Source organism: Muscardinus avellanarius, assembly GCF_963383645.1.
Source record: "Muscardinus avellanarius genome assembly, chromosome: 9".
Lineage (NCBI taxonomy): Eukaryota > Metazoa > Chordata > Mammalia > Rodentia > Gliridae > Muscardinus > Muscardinus avellanarius.
The window spans coordinates 71,356,805-71,375,802 of NC_137795.1; the positions used below are offsets into that span (position 1 = coordinate 71,356,805).

Genomic DNA, 18,998 nt, shown 5'->3' on the forward strand with positions numbered 1-18,998 from the left:
AAAATACACTGTACCTCAATGGGTAAATTTTTCATTTCTAATTCTCCATATTTTTCTATCATTCAGCAATACCATAACATACACTTTGATGGTGCATTTGTGATTTGTATATTTAAAATTATACTCAAACACATGGAAATTTGAAGTTTACATAATTTGGAAGAGTCTTGAAATTTTCTTTTTTTTTATTTCTTCAATGAGGAAAATAGTGTAAAAAAAATACCCCTAGCTTGAAGATATGCAAAAAAAAAAAAAAGACAGGATAGGAATTATTTTTATAATAAGAATCAGGTCCTTTGTCCTGAGCAATGAATCTTAAGACTGGGGTGCAAATTAGAATCACATGGAAGACCAGTTAAATAAAATTGCTGGACTCTTCCCTTAAAGTTTCTGACTTAGTAGTTCTGGGTTGGGTTCAAGAATTTGTATTTATAGAAAGTTCCCAAGTGATGTTGATATTGCTAGTCTGGGGACCGTCGAGGTAGATTAGGAATTGGCAAACTTTTTTCTGAAAAGGGGGAGATAATTTTTCAGCTTTGTGCACTATATTATTAAATTATACTGATAAATTATCAATAGAGAAAAATTTGAGCTAATTAATAATTTGTTTTACTCTCAGCCCCCAGTTTTTATTCTTTATTTTGAAACAGGGTCTCATTGAGTTGCAAAGGGCCTCACTAAGTAATAGCTGAAGCTGTCCTCAAACCTTGATCCTTCTGTCTCAGCCTCCCAAATGAAAAATATTTTTGAGAAAAATAAAAATATAAACATTCTTTTGGGGTTTTGTTGCTGTTTTATTTAGCTGCTAAGAAGAAGGTCTGATTGTTTTTCAGTTTTAGATATTTATCAAATTGTTTCAAGATTCAATATGACAAAAAATGCCCTTTAAACTACGACTTTTTCTGAAACATTCTTACATATATTTTGGGATCTTACTTTGGTTTGATCTTTCAAACATTTTGCTGAATTTTGCATCTGTCACATTCATAGCCCAGTTGTATCAGGAATACAGAAATAATATTTTGTTTTAATGAGGGCATAGATTGTTCCCTGGGGCCACAGTTAGCATATCTAGTACTGTTCTACTCTGAAGTCCCACCTTCCTCATCTAGTTCATTTTTTTCATTAGGCAAAGTTTTGACTCTGTATTACTTAAGAGAGCAGCAGTGCAGTTAACTAAGGGCTCAACTTGGAACTCTATGTTAATATTTGATGCTTGAGAGAAAAGTATGGCAAGCAGGTAGTCACCAGGCAGCTCCAATTACTCTACAACTAGCCTTTACTAGGCCCAGTTAGTAGAGGTCAGATGCAAAGTAGGATATGTGCGGGCTGTTAAGTAAGGTTTTTCAAGAGTATCAGCCAATCCAGTTTTAAAGCAGATATGGCATGTACCTATAAACCACCACCAAAAGGAGAACTTTGACCCCATGTATCATTTTCAGCTTTTCTGTCTTTAGCAGTGAGTGTTTTTGAGTCTAATGGTTATTACATTGGTTGACATGGATACAACCTATCTTTGCTACTGCTATACTTTCTATTTATATTCAGAGGATCTTTCCATTTCATATCCATCTTTTCAGTCACTTCAAGCCATCAAACAGCCCCCCTTATCAAAGATACCTCTGTATGTGTGTGCCTGCACACATACATATGTGTGTGCATGTGTGTATGCATGTATGTGTGTGCATGTGTGTGTGATTAAAATTATTTTTCCTAAATAAACTTAATTTTCTCTGGATCATTTTTTCTGTATAGTAAGCTAATATTTTTTCTTTCATATGCTTCACAAATATTTCATTTGCATTTTTATTCATCACTTAAAATGAGAAGATAAGAATGTTGATGGAGACTACAGTTATGTAGGAAGGTGGTTGGTTTATATTAGGATAAGGAGGTAGTTAGCTACATGCTATTGTGGAAGTACCCTAAGTACCCAAATTGGACTTTATTATGAAATACAACACATATCTGCTCTAATTATTCAAACTCCACTTCACCAGGTTCTTTAGGAAGAGAATTTACTAGTATTTCCTGGCATAAATGCCTGGTTACATATAGTTGCCTTAATGCAATTTTAACTATTAGCCTTGGTGTTTTATTTCTATTTTCTCTTCTCCCATCTGGAGCGTGACTTTGAATATGACTTTTTTTGGACTGAACATTGGACCCAAAGACATTCTACCTTCAAGATACTTCCCCCCATTTATTTTTATTTTTATTGATTCTTTAAATTTTTGAAACAGGGTATCTCTAAGTTGCTGAAGGTCTCACTAAGTTGCTGAGACTTGCGGTGAATCTGTGATCCTCCTGTCTCAGCTTCCAAGTACTGAGATTATAGGCATGCAATATTTTCAAACTCGTATTTAATATCATATATTATTTTCTATATATGAAACATCCCACATTTGGTTTGTAGAGGAGTCAGTGACAATAGAATAATGTAATCTGGAGGAAGAAAGGGAGGAGGGATGGAAGGTTCTATAACTGAAGAACATTGATTAATGTAAAATTCACATCAAAGAAACTGTAACTTATAATAAACCAATTCCTAATCCTTTCCATATGTAGTAAATTAACTTTATAATACAGTGACTATAAGTTAACAAGTCATGTATTCTTAATGGTTTGGGAGGTGAAAATTATTTTGCTTCTAGGAATCCAGGCTACATTTTATCAGTTGGTCTAGGCCATCCACTCTCCTTCTTGGCTCTCATCACATAGAGCAATGCTACCCCTGAAGACCTCTTAGAGCCTTGCTCTTTATTTTATCATCAGGTTACAGGAATAGTGAAACTCATTTCAACAGAGAGTGTTTCATCTACCTGCTTTCTTTCAAATAGTGCTTGAATTTCCTGAAAAATCTATTGGTACGTTTTCCATCCAAACTCCAAGTGGATTAGAAGTGCTGTAAAATGCTGTTGGTTTGATAGGGTGTGACAGCACATGTCAAAGTCAATTGCTGTCAAATCTAATTTATTACTTTATTGAAAAGTTGGACATATTGAAGTTCAGCTTAATTGAGATTGCTCATTACCGGCGATTTTCCCAGAATGGAAATGTAAAGTAAATGCCACTTTCAGTACAAGAGAAAAAAGTTTCAGCAGCAAGTAATGTAAAAATAGCATTTGATGAGCCGATAAGAATGATATGTAAGGCACACTATTATCAGCAACCACAACTGTTCTACTGTTGTGGCTCTGTAGCACAAGCTCTGCACAGGAAGCCAAAGCAATCATCGGGTTTTTATAGCAAGGCTGCTCATGCTTTTATAGTACTCATTGTGTCAGCACTCTAATTATAAATTCAATTTGTATGAGTTTATAGCAAAGCTGTAACCCTTCAAAATTATTTTAAAAACTCACTTGTGTTTAAGATAAAATAATGTAATATTTTAAATGCTGATTAAAATTGTCCACGTATCATAGAATAAATATATAAATTAGTATTCATGTTAATAAGGATCTTGAAAGTCAGGAGATGGTGGCACGTGCCTGTAATCACAGTACTGGGGAGGCTGAGACAGGAGGATTACAGGTTGAAGATCAGACTTAAGAACTTAGGGAGAAGCTCAGCCACTCAGTAAGGCCCTGTTTAAAATAAAAAATAATATAGGACTGCAAGTATAGCTCAGAATTGGAATGCCCTGGGATTCAATCTGTGGGATTAAAATAAAAATACCATGAAAAAAGTAGACAGGATATACAAGATTGAGTAATTCAGAAATATTTAGAAGTATATAGAATTCACAGGCAACATGAAAATAGAAAATTGTTACAAAATATAAAATATCTTGCTTTAAATTTTAAAATAATTATTTAGTGACCCCATCATAGACTCAATAGCACCCTGTATTTTTATTTCACTGTAATTAGGTAAACCACATGGTCCTGGTATGCTTTTTAAAATATGTCTCCCAGAAGTTTGCAAGTCAAGGGAAATAATAATTACATCTCTCTTTTTTCATCCCCACTGATGTACATAAAGTTTTTCTCATAGTATGTTCTTGAGTTGAATAAAGAACAAATATAATTTAATCAGGAAAATCATCCATATAGACTGAAAATAATTTATTGGTCAATAGTGCATATTTATGTTATCAATTGTTATAACTACTCTTGTACCATTATTTGTTTCTGTGATGTAATATATATATATATATATATATATATATATATATATATATATGAAGTTATCCTTAGAGAAAAGCTATTGTATATTATTATATATGAACATTTTTATTCCACCTAAGTAATTTTACTATATTTATTATGGGTAACTTGAATCTTATATGTCAATAAAGAAAAATAAATCTAGTTTTAAAAGAAATTATCCAGTGCCTGAACATGTGGATGGATCTACTTTGCTAAAAAGAAACATTTATATTCATCTTTTAAAAATTTTAACCTCATCTCTTACTCTAAAATAGGTCCTTATGATGACATTTCTATATGACAACATCTGGATCATCACTAACATTTCTAAATCATCATATTCGACTTCAGATTCAGGGGCACCTCATAGAAATGCCTGTCATTATTACACAATGGGATGATGCTGGAGTAAAATATGGGGAATAGTAAAAAAGAGCGCTTTCATTATCACCACTGGTACCTTTATATACAATTATATGATGACTAATATACTTTAATTCTCAACTAAACTTAATACCTCACAAATAATAAGCAAGTAAAGGCAATACTAAATATTGTCAAAAGCATTTTAATCTAAATTAAGAAACATAATTTTTAAATGTATTTGATGTGAGAGGTGTGTTGAAGTCTCCCAATATTATTATATTTGGATGTATTTGAGATCTGATGTCCAGAAGGCTTTGTTTTACAAACATGGGTGCATCCACATTTGTGGCATAAATATTTACTATCATTATATATTCTTGGTGGATTGTTCCTTTTAATAAAATAAGGTGCCCTTCTTTGTCTCTTCTGATGTGTTTTAGCTTAAATCTTCTTTGTTGAATATCAGCATTGCTACCTCTGCGGATTTCTGGTCTCCATCAGCATGATATCTTTTTCCACCCTTTCACTTTCAGTCTAAAAATGTCTTTGGTTGTAAGGTACGTTTCTTACAAACAGCATGTATTTGGATTATGTTTTTTAATCCACATTTCCAGTCTATGTTTTTTGATTGGTGAATTAAGTCCTTTGAAGTTCAGAGTTATTATTAAAATGTGAGTTTTGTTTCCTGTCATTTTGTGTTCTATCTGTTCGGTATCTATCTGTTCGGTAGAATGTTATTTCTTCTTTACTTAGATGTTTCACTGATCAACCTCATCTCTTCTTTGGTTCTGAAAATTGCTTCATTTTTCTTCTTTATGGTTTATCTCTTTAAATATGTTCTCTAGGGTTGTCTTTGAATTTATGAAGTGTTTGAGATTCCACTATCTTGAAACACTTTTGTTTTTCCATAAATTTTATGCTGGATATAACAGTTTTGGTTGAAATTTCTTTCCCGGTACAACTGTATTTGTAGCCCCTTCATCATGTTATAAACTGAGAATGATATTGACTTCAGTCCAGAGCCAATGACTGTTGCCAAGTTGTGTCACAACACTAAGATTTTAAACTATGAAGTGCTTTTCACAGTAACTTTTTAAATACCATCACATAAAAAATAGCTGCAGTTTGCTTGATGGAACATTTTAAAGATGAATGGCTTTTCAGAATGCTATAAAGTAAAAAGAACATATGCAGTGTGCCATTCAAAAACTTTTTTTGTGGGTTTTTTTTTTTTTTTTTTTTTTTTGGTGGTACTGGGGATGGAACCCAGGGGCCTTCTACCTCCGGGCTATACTCCCAGACCTATTTTATATTTTATTTGGAAACAGGGTCTCTTAAGCCAGCTGAGGCTGGCTTTGAACCTGTGCAATTCTCCTGTCTCAGCCTCCCAAGCACAGGGATTACAAGCGTGTGCCACCACGCCCGGCTCCATTCAGACTTTAATAAAGAAATGCACCACACCTTTTAACACCAATAAACATACAGAATATAGCATGAGATTATGATATCATACTCTAACTCAATTTTTTTTTATCTGAGGATGGAACCCAGGAGCATTCTACCTCCAAGATGCACCCCCTACCCTATTTTTTATTCTTTATTTTGAAACAGGGTCTCACTAAGTTGCAGTGGGCCTCACTAAGTAGCTGATGCTGTCCACAAATCGCAATCCTCTGGTCTTAGTCTCCCAAATGTAGAGATTACAAGCGTGCACCACCAGGCCTGGCTTCTAACTCAATATTTTGACTTGCTACTCTAAAGTTGGTGAATGTCAAATACCATGGCCTACCAAGTCATTATAATGATGGATCCACTATACTATTTTCAAATAATGCACAGAACTTGTGGAAAATAATGAAGAATAATGAATTCATTGTATTATAATGAATAAAATAGGAACATGCTAGGAAGTGCTCCACACTTTTGACACCAATAAATATACAAAATATAGCATAAGCTTTTTATATAACAATCTAACTGGATATTTTGAATAGCTATTAAAAGTTAGATTTCATTATACTCTATGTGTTCAGTGAAACCCTATCTTTATACTACTTTTTTGGATGTTTTTTAGATATTTTATATTCATTCATCAACCCTTGCTTAATATTATTTTCTAACACTCTTTCAAGGGTCTATTACTAATGGTTGTTACTTTTAATATGTGATATTGTGTCTAAGATTGTTGATTTTTATGCCTTGAGCGGGTAAAGAAAACTTGTTCGCTTATAGTAATTCTTTAAAGAAAATGAGGCAGAATTGAATGATCTGAGTATTGTTTCTGAGATTGTTCCAGTTTTATTAAATACAATGTATTAACAATAAAGTTAATCTTGGTGTGAAAGAACATGCATACAATCCCAATACTTGGAAGACTGAGATAGGAGACTAGTACAGGTTTAAAGTCAGCCTCAGCAACTTGGGAAGAATTTGTTTTCAATAAAAATAAAATAAGGTTGTGGATGTAGCTTAGAGTTCCCCTAGAATCCCCAGTATTTAAAACAAATACAGTTAAGAACTCCAGGAATATCCAACAGTTTAGATGGTCTTAGTTGGTGTAATGGAGACATGCAAACTTTTCTTGAGATTTTTCCACTAATTCTGATTTCTTCTTTATACTAAGCAGGCCTTCCTCCTAATAGAAAGTTATCTTTAAGCATGCATATTTCTCTTTTCTTCTTTTCTTACTCTTAATGATCTAATTCTGTAGTTCATCTCTTTTGGTCAGTTTGGAATCATGGTGGACGCAAACAATGTTTCAGAAAGTTAGCATATTAATATGAAAATGGAATTATTTTCAGTAGGACATGGGGGTGCATACCTATAATTCTAGTACTTATGAGGCTACAATAGAACTATCAAAGATTTGACACCAGCCTTTCCAATTTAGGGAAACACTTAACTCTGAGAAAGACCCTGTTTCAAAATTAAAAAAAAATAAAAGGGGCTGAAAATGTTCTTAAAAGCACACTATTATTACATATAATTTTTACTTTTTAAACTTTTAAATTTAATATTAAGTAATTATACAAATAAGTGCAGATTTACTTCATTTACAATGAAAAAGTGAGAGGCTTGCTTATTATCACTAACATCAAATGATGACTTGATACTTGAATTGGTCTCTATTCAGTAGATTTAATTAATTGAAACTTTTCAGCACACTTTAGCAGACACTGGTGATTTGCATTCCTTTTTACCATATCAAACAACATTGTTTTCTAAAAATAAAAAGTTTACATACTTAAGATGTATAACAATTTTTTATACTTTTATTGGTACATTATAGTCTCACATTATAGTGCAGCTCAAAATGATAGTGACATACAGGCATAGAGAACTTGGTGGGCTTTCCCTGGCTCCCTCTCCACTCCCTCTCCTCCCTATTCAAGATATTGAGATTGGCATTAGTATTCTTACATATGTACATAATGTCACTAGAAGTGTTTTCTTTATTAATTCCCTTGACACACAACTTCTCCCCTAGACTACCTTCCTGGATCCACTGGAATTTCACACAGATAAATGGATTAAAAATTAAATGATATATACACAATGAAATTCTGTTCAGTAATAAAGAAAAACAACATTATGTTATTTTCAGGAAAATGGAAACTGTGATATATGCATATATACTTGTTGAAATGTTTATAGTTAACTCTTATGTGTGTATGTATATGTGTGTGAGTAATAAAAACATCTGATAAAGCACAGTATTATTAACTATAAACATCAAGATCATTAGATCTATTAAGTTATTTATCTAAGAATCTGTAACTTTGTACCATTTGACCAAAAACCCTCCATTCTTTCTACCTCCCTGCCTCTTATAACCATACTTCTTTTCTATAAAAGTTCTCCAAGTTTATATATGTTATTGCAAAAGGCAGGATCCTTTTATTTTTTTAATGAGCAAATTCTTTTTGCAAATAAAGCTCCAGAACAGTTGTATAGTATTTGTCACATTGCATCATAATTATTGATTTATTTCTCCCTAAATAAATATTCTTGAGGCCAGGCGTGGTGGCGCATGCTTGTAATCCCCGCACTTGGGAGGCAGAGACAAGATGATCGTGCAGGCTCAAAGCCAGACGCGCGCACTGGCTTAGGAGACCCTGTTTCCAAATAAAAATATAAAATAGGTCTGGGAGTGTAGCCTGGAGGTTGAAGGGCTTCCTGGAACCCCAGTACCACGAAAAATTAATAATAATAAAATAAATAAATATTCTTGAGGTATAGTATTATTCAATTATTTTCAGCAACCAGCACCAAACATCACATAAAGAACACACTGACTATTAGTGGTCACAGATCTTAGACACCACACTGCAGCCATTATTTTTCCATTGACAATCAAATGTCTACAGAGCCATTGTAATCCAATAAATATGTACCTAGTTTCAGGTAAAGCCAACAGGAAAAACACTTGCATTACTCCTAATCTTTAATTCTCTGTGATTTTTTTTTGTTTTGTTTTATTCTTCTTTTCTTTAAGAGGGGCACTTGTTACCTTAAAGAAAATTTAGTGAACAAATAGAAATCACATTGAAGATGCAGAAGTCCTTTCCATTAAAAAAGAATCAAAGTTTTTTATAATAACTAAACTGAATTTTAGCAATATTTAAGCTGAAATAATCTGTTTAAAATTCTGCTTATAAACACCATCTAAGCACTTCTTACAGGAAAGAATTCTTGATAAGTTTTTAGTATTATAAAATAATGATTGGCTAATGGATGTCTATAAGCCTCTCCCACCATGAGGAGATTTTTTAAACCATGAGTTTGTACCATCAACAAAAAGGAAACATAAAGAAAGTAATTGATTCTCTTTTCTTCTCTGATATTACATACAACTAAAGCCATGTCATGTCCATCTTCTATCCTCAATTACTTCAAGTATCTAGTGGTGAGCATTGTTAGCTTATTTTAATACTTTATCTCCTCTAAATAAACTTGAAGCCATATGAGAACATTTCTTTAGGTCAGGGATTGTTTTTGTCTCATGTTATCATAGTTTTTTTTCTTTCATCTCACTTATATCTACTTTCCTGTCATCATTTTTTTTTTCTTCTGGCCCTGTTTTTTTTATTATGGTATTAACTTTTTCACACAAGATTATATTTACTTCGACTATACTAAAAGACCTTCAGCAAATAAAAAGAAGAAAAGAATAACAATGACTTGAAATAAAATAAGTGGCTGCAGCTTATCAGAATTATAAGCAGTCAGCTCCTTCTTTGAGGACCCTGGCAACAACTTGCAGCAGTAGCAGCCAAGCTCACCATATCCTACAGAAAACCAGAGCAGTACCCAACAACACTGTAAATGAACCAGCCATCCCCATGAAAGACCACCCAGTTCAGTTGCAGGAACTTGCACAACATGCACTAGATGCACAGGGTCTGAGACTTTGTGATTCACCCAGATGAAGGTGGGGCTGGAGTCTGCTGTCAGACTCAGAAGAGGTATTGAATAGCAGGCAGCCTACAGAGCCAATCAGAGGGAAAAAAAAGCCTTACAATCCTTAGGGCTCAGAGGCTTAGTAGGGTCTACAGAGATCACCACAGAGCACCCAATTGTGGTGACAAGAGAGAAGTCAGACCAATCTAGCATGAGATGCGAAGAACCCAGAATTTTACATATACACTGGGTCTGGCACTAGCAGCACCCACCACATAAGCAGGAGAGGAGAGCCATGGGCTCAGCATTGGTAGAAAGCATAAAGACCTGTGTTTAACAATAAATCCTGGCCACCTGCATCGACTAAGAGAATCTAAGAGGCAGGCCCTTTTTGAGAGCTCAGAGTCACAGGCTTTCAGTGAGAAAATGCTGGTGGCACTTGGTACCTAAACAGAGAGAGATATTAGGCCAGGGTCCCAATCATTAAAGAAGACCAAGGAGCAGGGTGTTGGGGCCCACTCGGCTAGACCGGGATGGGGCGGTGGCTCAAGATGGCGCCTAGGCAGGTTGCCAAGTCAGAGGTTCACGAGGCTGGCGGTGCCCTGAGCCTGCGCAGTGAGCCCTATCAGGCGCCCTACGGATGATCAGTGATGCAACACCTCGTGCTACCACCAGCCGGCCTATGACAAGGTTAGAAATGTGCATGCCCTAGCTGTGGGAAGCTTGGGGTTGGTGGAGTGATGAGGGAGGGGTTATGAGATTGATATATATTTGCCTGCTGTGCGCATTGAAGGGGAAGCATTAAAGAGGAAGTAGCTTCATCAGCAAGTCGGCGTTCGTGTGTTTCTTCCCTAGGCTCTGCTGGTCAGAGCCTTAGGGTTGTGACAGCAGGGCTGTAAACTAACATCATTACTATAGGTTACAGAACAAATGAGAGTTCTTGGAACATGCTAAAGAAAACCTATTATAGAATATGAAACTTAAATGGCTAAAAAAATTTGTGCATACTCAGGAGGACTGCAGGGGCCAAGTATGCTTAGTATTCATATATTTCTAGGGTTGTATTAATTTTTTGGTGTTGTTGTTGTTGTTGCTTTGTTTTTTGTCATTTTTTGTGTGCTTATTTGTTTACTGTCTTCCCCGCCCCTTTAACAAGTTTCTGCCTTCATACATATCTACTCTCTTATATCTGCTCTCTTTTTTCTTTTCTTTGTTGTATCAAATCCACTTCATGTCTCTATACTAAATATTCTCCATTGTTTACTAGAGTTTAGAAAGAGTCTAAAATTACATGTTGTAAGATTCTCTGCCATAGCCTTACCTGACTTTGATATGTACAAAAGCTATTGCATTATTCTCTATCTTGCTGTTAAATTATATTTAAAAAGTGTTTAACAGGAATGTTAAACACTTGGTTCTACTATGTACCAGTTTGTATTAGATAAAATTTTGCATTTCTTTACTTCAAACTTGAGTATTAAAAATTAAGTTAGTGTTAAGAAACATCCTAGGCCCTAAGTACTAGGACACAATCAAGTGCTAGAAAGAAGAGGCAAGGATACTGGCTAATCAAAAGAAAAAATCTTAGGTATGAGAAAGCATGTGGAAAAGAAAGAGATCACTTATAAAATAGCACTGAGTACTCAAATATAGATCTTTGAAAAGAAAATTGTGTAAAGAAAAAGCTTACAGAGTATAATTTTAGAATCACTATGAGAGTAAAAGAGGAATTCAAATGTCTGGTTCATCCATTTCCCTTCTTTACATTTTCACACATTCCCACCAGACAATAGTTCAAATCACACTTGACTACTCTGGGGAGCTATTCAATTTTTAAGCTTCTCTTCTTATTTTTTTTTACAAAGTTTGTAGTTATCACCACAATATTTTACATTAGGAAGTTACAAGACAGATGAATAAAGGAAATGTATCAAGTGTGTTACCAATTAAGAGAAGCTCTGTAGAATCCACAGCAAGGTAGAATTGACAGGGGATAGAATATGTGGAATACAGAAGCTACATAAAATTGACAGAAATATTTATTATTGCCTTGCTAAATTCTAGAAATGTACAGTAATGAACCTAAATAGTTACAATTACCTGATTAGAAGTTTAGAATTTATTCACTGGGGAAGATGAGACAGGTACAAGCTGTGATATAAAGAATAATTTAGAAAGATTAATTTGATGATAAAATGTTGGTTAGATTGAAGGAATAGAGCCAGGAGAGGAAGAAGTTAATATAAAAAGTCACTACATAAATCGGAGCTAGTGAATAGTCCTGAAAAAATAAAAAGATGAGACAGAAGCTAAAATCATACTAGAGATAAATCTTATAGAAGTTAACAACTTATTGAGTGAAAAAAAACAAGACAGAATAAAAAGGCAGATAAGCTCTGCGATTCTGAACTTATATGAGTAGGACATAGTAAGTTTCAGACATTTTGAATGTAAAGTACAAATAGGTCTAGTATGTTAAAACACTGTAATGATAACTTGAAATACTGAGTGATAGCGGAAGAAAAACCACCCAGGTGTGAGTGGGAGGAAGAGTTGAGAGGCCAGATATCCAAATATTCACAGGGAGGTGAAGAAGAAGTTATGCTTGGAGTTCTAAGATCTGAACACATTTAGAGACTAAAGGTAAAGGTCTGGAGAAACAGAAACTGATGATAAAATACAATGCTTTTCATTATTTTCATGAACAAAACAGGACTATTCAATTGTTCTTAAACACATTTCCAGTAGGTTTAGAACACATGCCGGACCTCTAAGGAAAAGGACTACAGAATATTTTACTCATTTAAAAATGGTTTTTGTCATACAATAACATACAAATATCTATATTTAGATTATGAGTGTGGGGGGGAGCACTTGGGATTGAAACTCAGAGGAGGCACTTAACTCTAAGCCACACCCCCAGCCCATCATATTTTTAAAATTTGAAACAGGGTTTTTCTAACTGTGCTCTGGCCTCTAAACTGTCATCCTCCTATTTCAGCCTCCCAAGAACTGAAATAACAGGCATGAGGCACCTTACTGTGCTTTAACAATTTAAATTTGGAAAGGTATTTATTTATGTTCTTAAGATTTTAAATTAATATTACTCTGACACTCATAACCATTTTCATTTTCATCTGAGCATTTCTAATATCCAATATAATTTTTCTGAATCTTTATTTTTGCTATTTTTAATTGTTAAGAAACTTCTATGTTATAAAAAATAAGGATCCACTTGTCTATTTCAGTAGCTATAAAAATCAATACATATATAAAAAGTATATATTAAAAATTAATTACATTATATTTCAATTAAGAATTTTGAAAGGATTCTTTTGTCATCTTTCAAGCATTTTTTTTTCTTTTTTGCAGTACTGAAAAATAAACCCAGTGGCTCTCTGAAAGCAACTTAATTATATTTTCTGTTTTAAACATTGTTTTCAGACAAGGTGCTATGAATTGTATTTAAGATGTCTTCACAGACTTCACATAGAAAAGGCAGCCACACTGAAGGCAGGCTTGTTTGCTAAAAAGAGGTCCCTGGAGGGGTGGCCTTAGGATGTATATATGGTCCCTCTTCACCGTGCTTTCTTTCTCTTGCTTCAGGACTCGAAGTTGGGAAAGCAGATTTCTGAGCTCTCCCTCTTCTCCTCACATTATGACTTGTGTGCTGCAAATGCATAATTATCTTGGATTGACATGGACCAAATCCCTCAAATGGTGACCATACAAATCTCCCTTCCTATAAGTTGTGTTGGTCAGATGTTTTGGATTACTGCAGTGAGAATGATAACTGAAACACAGGGTCTTGCTAAGTTGCTGAGTCTAGCCTCAAATTTGTGATCCTTCTACTTTATTTCCCCAAGTAACTATGACTATAGGTATGTGACACTGTGCCCTACTCCAGGATTGATTTCTTTAATCAATCTCTTGTTTTGTAGATAAATTCTTTCTTCCTTCATTTCAACTTGTATATCTTTTCTCTTAGCTCTTTTATTTATTTTCTTTTTTTTTTTTACTTAGGATTAAATCCAGAGACATTTTGCAATCAGTATATATATCCAGAAAAAACATTTTTTCTTTTTTTCCTTCTCAATAAATTGCTGAAACTATCCTAAAATCTATAATCTTCCTGTCTCAGCCTCCCAATTAATGGAATTTTAGATGTGTATCAACACACCTGACTTGATTTCTACTTTCATTCCATTGTAGTCTGAAAAGATACAGGGAATTATATTATATCTTTTGAATTTTCTGGGGCTTGCTTTGTGGCCCAGGGTGTGATCTATTTTGGACAAGGTTCCATGGGCTGCTGAGAAAAATGTGTATTATGCTGTTCCGGGTTGAAATATTCTGTATGTCTATTAGGTCCATTTGGTTTATATTTTTCTTTATTCTGAGAGTCTTTATTCATCTTTTACCTTGAAGATTAATCTAGTTGTGTGATATATGTTTTGAAGTCTCCCACTATTATTGTATTTGGGTCTACTTGAGATCTGATGTCCTGAAGTATTTGTTTTACAAATGTGAGTGCACTCACATTTGGGGCATAAACATTTACTATTGTTATATCTTCTTGGTGAATTGTTCCTTTTAATAATAAAAGGAAGTGCACTGCTTTGTCTCTTCTGATGTGTTTTAGCTTAAAGTCTGTTTTGTTGGATATCAGCGTTGCTACCCCTGCCTGTTTTTGGTCTCCATTTGCATGATATATCTTTTCCAACTTTTCATTTTCACTCTGTGAATGTCACTGATTGTAAGGTGAGTTTTTTTCAAGCAGCATATATTTGGATTATGTTTTTTTTTCCACATTGCCAGTTTATATCTTCTAATTGGTGAGTTAAGACCTTTGAATTTCAGTGTTATTATTGAAATAGGGTTTGTGTTTCCTGCCAGTTTTAGTTCTATCTATTGTTTGGTAGAATATTATTTCTTCTTTGCTTAGTTGCTCTGCTTAGCTTATCAACTTCATCTTTTCTCTGGTTCTGAAATTTTCTTCCTTTATTCTTCTTTATAGTTTCTTTCAGTTTTTCTTTGGTTTTTTTTTTTAGTGTTGGCTTTATATTCACAAATTTTTTGAGATTCTGCTTATCTTAAAACACTTTTTTTTTCCTCCATCATTTTTGTATAATAACCTTGCTGGTTATAGAAGTTTTGGTTGGAAGTTGTTTTTTTTCCCAGGGTCTAGATTACATCATACCAATCTCTCTTGCCATTCATGAAAGGTTGTAAAATCTGGGGTTATTTTTATTGTTTTGTCCCTGTATGTCATCCTTTCTTTTGTTCTCATTTTTTAAAGATTCTTTCCTTAGCTAGTATTTTGGTCATTTTGATTATTTTATGACATGTGGAGGTCCTTCTTTGTTTTGCCTTAATGGTGTTCTGTATGTGCTGCACATGTGTGTGTATGTCCAAGTATCTTCCAATCTTTGAAAAATTCTCTGAAATTCTTTCTCTGAAGAGACTATGAATATCCTTGGTTTGTACTTCTATCCCTTCTTCAGTGTCTTTTATCTGTGTTAGGACATTTCATGTTGTCTCATTGTGTCGGGGCCCACTCGGCAGGACCAAGGTGGCACCCAGGCTTGTTGCCAGCGTGGACTCAAGATGGCGCCTGGGCTTGCAGCCAAGTCACGAGGCTCACGAGGCTGGCGGTGCCCTGAGCCTGCGCAGTGAGCCCTATCAGGCGCCTTACTGATGATTAGTGACGCAGCGCCTCGTGCTACCACCTGCCCGCCCAGGAGAAGGTTAAAAAGCGCGCATGCCCTAGCGAAGGGGAAGGAGAAGGAGAAGGAGAGAGAGAGGGTTGGTGGACAGGAAGAGCAGTTCCTTGGCGGACTGCTCCGGGCTCCGAGCTGGGACGGACATGTTCACAAAGCCACCACTGTGACCGGTGTGTGCTGCAGCAGAGACGTAGAGTGCCACGGAGGAGGGTTGGTGGAGTGATGAGGGAGAGGATAGAAGACTGATGTTGTTTTTACCTGAGAGGGCATTGAGAGAGCATTAAAGAGGAAGGAGCTTCATCAACAGAGTCGGCGTTCGTGTGTTTCTTCCCTAGGCTCTGCTGGTCAGAGCCCTAGGGATGCGGCATCATTGTTGTTGGATGCTTATGTTTTGTGGCTCTAATGACTTCTGTATGCTGTTGACTGTGCTTTTGATTTTGAATTAGCTATCTTCTAACAGTGATATTCTGTTTTTAATTTCATCTAATCTTCCAGAATTTCTTTCTATTGCTATCTTCATTTATTGACTCCTTTCATTCTAGACTTTTTTCTGATTCTTTCTTAATATCTCCATTTCGTCTTTCATTTTCTGTACACGTGCTGTAAGGCCTTCCATTATATTGAAGATCAGGATCCAGAATTTTTCTTCTTGCATTTCTTCTTGGTCAGTATTTATGATTTCCCTTATATCCTCACTTTTCCTAGTTCTCATATTTTCAGAGTACTCGAGTTTGTTATCTGATGTCTTGACATCTTTTTGCATGTGATTCTGTGGGTAATCTGTCTGATCCAATTTTAGCAGTAGAAAATTAGAGGTGTAAGCAGGTTTGTGCATGGGTAAGCAGTGCTTTTTTCAATGATGAGGGTCGGATAAAGGGAGAGAAGCTGAGGTGATGGGTATAGGAGTCAGGTAAAGAAGAAGAATTGATTAAGTTGAGTAAGAATTTCAGTATAATAATGTAGTAGTTGGTTGAAATAAAAAGGTCAAGTAGTATGATTATTGTAGTTAGTAGAGTACTTAGGTATGAAGATATAAAATAATTTGAATATAACACAAGGGGGTACAGTAAGAAAAAAGTTTTGGAGAAGAGAGTAGATAGGCTAGAGTGAGGAAGTTTTTAAAAGGAATGGGGAAGGGGGCAAACAAACACACATAAAGTAGCAAAACAAATTACAAAAGCTAACAATTACAAATCAATGACAAATAATCAACCAAGCCGGGCGTGGTGGTGCACGTTTGTAATCCCCACACTTGGGAGGCGGAGACAGGAGGATCGTGCAAGTTCAAAGCTGCGCTGGCTTAAGAAACCCTGTTTCAAAAAAAAGAAAACCAAAAAAATCAAAAAAGTATAAAAATAGGTCTGGGAATGTAACCTGGAGGTAGAAGGGTTTCCAGGAACCCATGACCACCCAAAAAAAAAAAAAAAAAAAAAAATCAGCAAAAAAAAAAAAAAGGAATGAAAAAGGAAGAACAAAAATTTTTAAAGTAAAATAACAAAAAGAAATAGTGACAGTGTGAGAGAAAAATAAAACAGCAGCCCTGCTAATTTACCTACATATGGCTCAGGCCCATGTAATATCTGTATGTTTGTTCACCGTGATAGGTTCTGGAGTATATTCTAATGTCTTTCATTTGGTCCATAAACTACTGTCAGCTTTTGGACCCACTTTATAAGTGTTTGTGCCCCTTTCTCACTTCTGACAGCTTTATGTTTAGGTGTCAGGTTGTCAGTGTCACTGCTAATAAATTTTATGTGAGGCCTTTGGCCCTAGGATCCACTCTGTCTGGCCCTGGCTTTGCCATCTCAGGCCTTGTCCTCTTTGCTTTCCTGCCCTGGGCCTGTGCCTTCCTACCCATGCCAGCAAAGGAAGTCCAGTGTAGTCTTAGAGTGACTTCCTGTGACCTCACACAGCCACAGTACCTTGAGCACTATGAGCCCTTTGTGTATCTCTGGAGGTTCCAACTGGACTATTACCAAGATGGGTCATCAGGTCCCAGCCCACTTGGGTCCTGCAGCGCTCTGGATGGTACCATGGGCCAAGTAAGGAGACCCCGTTACCTTGCTGTGCTGTGGGCTGCATCTCTGGAGTACACAGTTAAGTGTCACCTCTGGTGAGCACATGGGCTTTTGGATCTTTTTCTCTGTCCCTGAAGTGTGATGGTGGTTGCCTAAGATGTTGGAGATCTGCAGCCACTTTCTGCACATCAAGTTCTTGAAATATTTGTCAAGATTTCTCAGAGCTGCAGCACTGGAGCCAGTAAACATGGTTCAGGCCAATAGTCTGAGGTGACGCTGGCCACTGCACCAGGTCAGTTGTGCGCTGGGCTTTCTGCAGTGGATCTCAAGTTCAGAGACACTGGATTTTCTTCTGCTGTGATTCATGTTTGTTTTGTTTGTGAGTATCTTCTGCTGCTTTGTTTATTTTGTCTGTCGAGATGCTGCCTCCTCAGTAGTTGAACATTATTTGTTCCAGCTACTGAGCTGTGCTGCATCTCACAGTTGTCCAAAATTACATTACTTACAGGGAAATAGAGGGAAATGGAAAACATTATGCTAAATGAGATTAGTCAGTCACAAAAAGTAAGAAATCAGCTGTTCTTACTGTGTGAGAGCTAGGGAGAAAAAGGTTCATAGAAGAAACTCTTGATGAAGAAGAAGAAACAGAGATGAGCAAATAAGGCAAACTAACTGAAGGGGATGGGAAGGGGTAAAGAAAAATTTCTACTATACAAGATGTATATTCATGAACATATCATCAATCAGTAAGCCAAATATGAGGAGAGAGGGGAGAGGGAATGTGGTGGGAATTAGGAAAGGGCTAAATAAGTGATGTGTGCATATATGCCTCTACCATTTTGTACCCAATTAAGATGTATGACTACAATACACCAATTTTAAAAAAAGAGGTAGAATGACTGAATTCAATCTCCAGGACAAGAAAAAAATGCTATAGTGATGAAGAGGAACCAACAAGAAGTAAGAAGGCTATGCTAGAGAAATAAGGGGAAGGCCAAGATAATGTATGGTCAAGGAGTCATGTGAATAATGCAGTTGAAGCAAGGAATAAATTAGCTCTCTTATAGAGAAAACCAGAACATTTCATAAATTATAGAACCAAAGTAGCCCATCAAAAAAACAAATGAGGGCCTGGAGTGGTGGCGCACGCTTGTAATGCCCGTGCTTGGGAGGCCCAGACAGGAGGATCGCGGAGGTTCAAAGCCAGCCGCGTGCACTGGCTTAGGAGACCCTGTTTCCAAATAAAAAAGTATAAAAAATAGGTCTGGGAGTTTAGCCCGGAGGTAGAAGGGCTTCCAGGAACCCCAGTACCACCAAAAAAACAAACAAAAAAGCACACA

At 35.7% G+C, this 18,998-nt stretch overlaps 1 pseudogene across 1 annotated transcript in view; it reads right to left on the reverse strand.

The window, feature by feature from the left end:
- Positions 1–16,475, reverse strand: part of LOC308266814 (neugrin-like) — a 39,615-nt pseudogene extending 23,140 nt beyond the window's left edge. Inside the window, exon 1 of the transcript in view lies at positions 16,337–16,475. The product of the transcript in view is annotated as a neugrin-like (transcript). The remainder of the gene's footprint in view (positions 1–16,336) is intronic.
- Between the last annotated feature and the right edge of the window lie 2,523 nt (positions 16,476–18,998).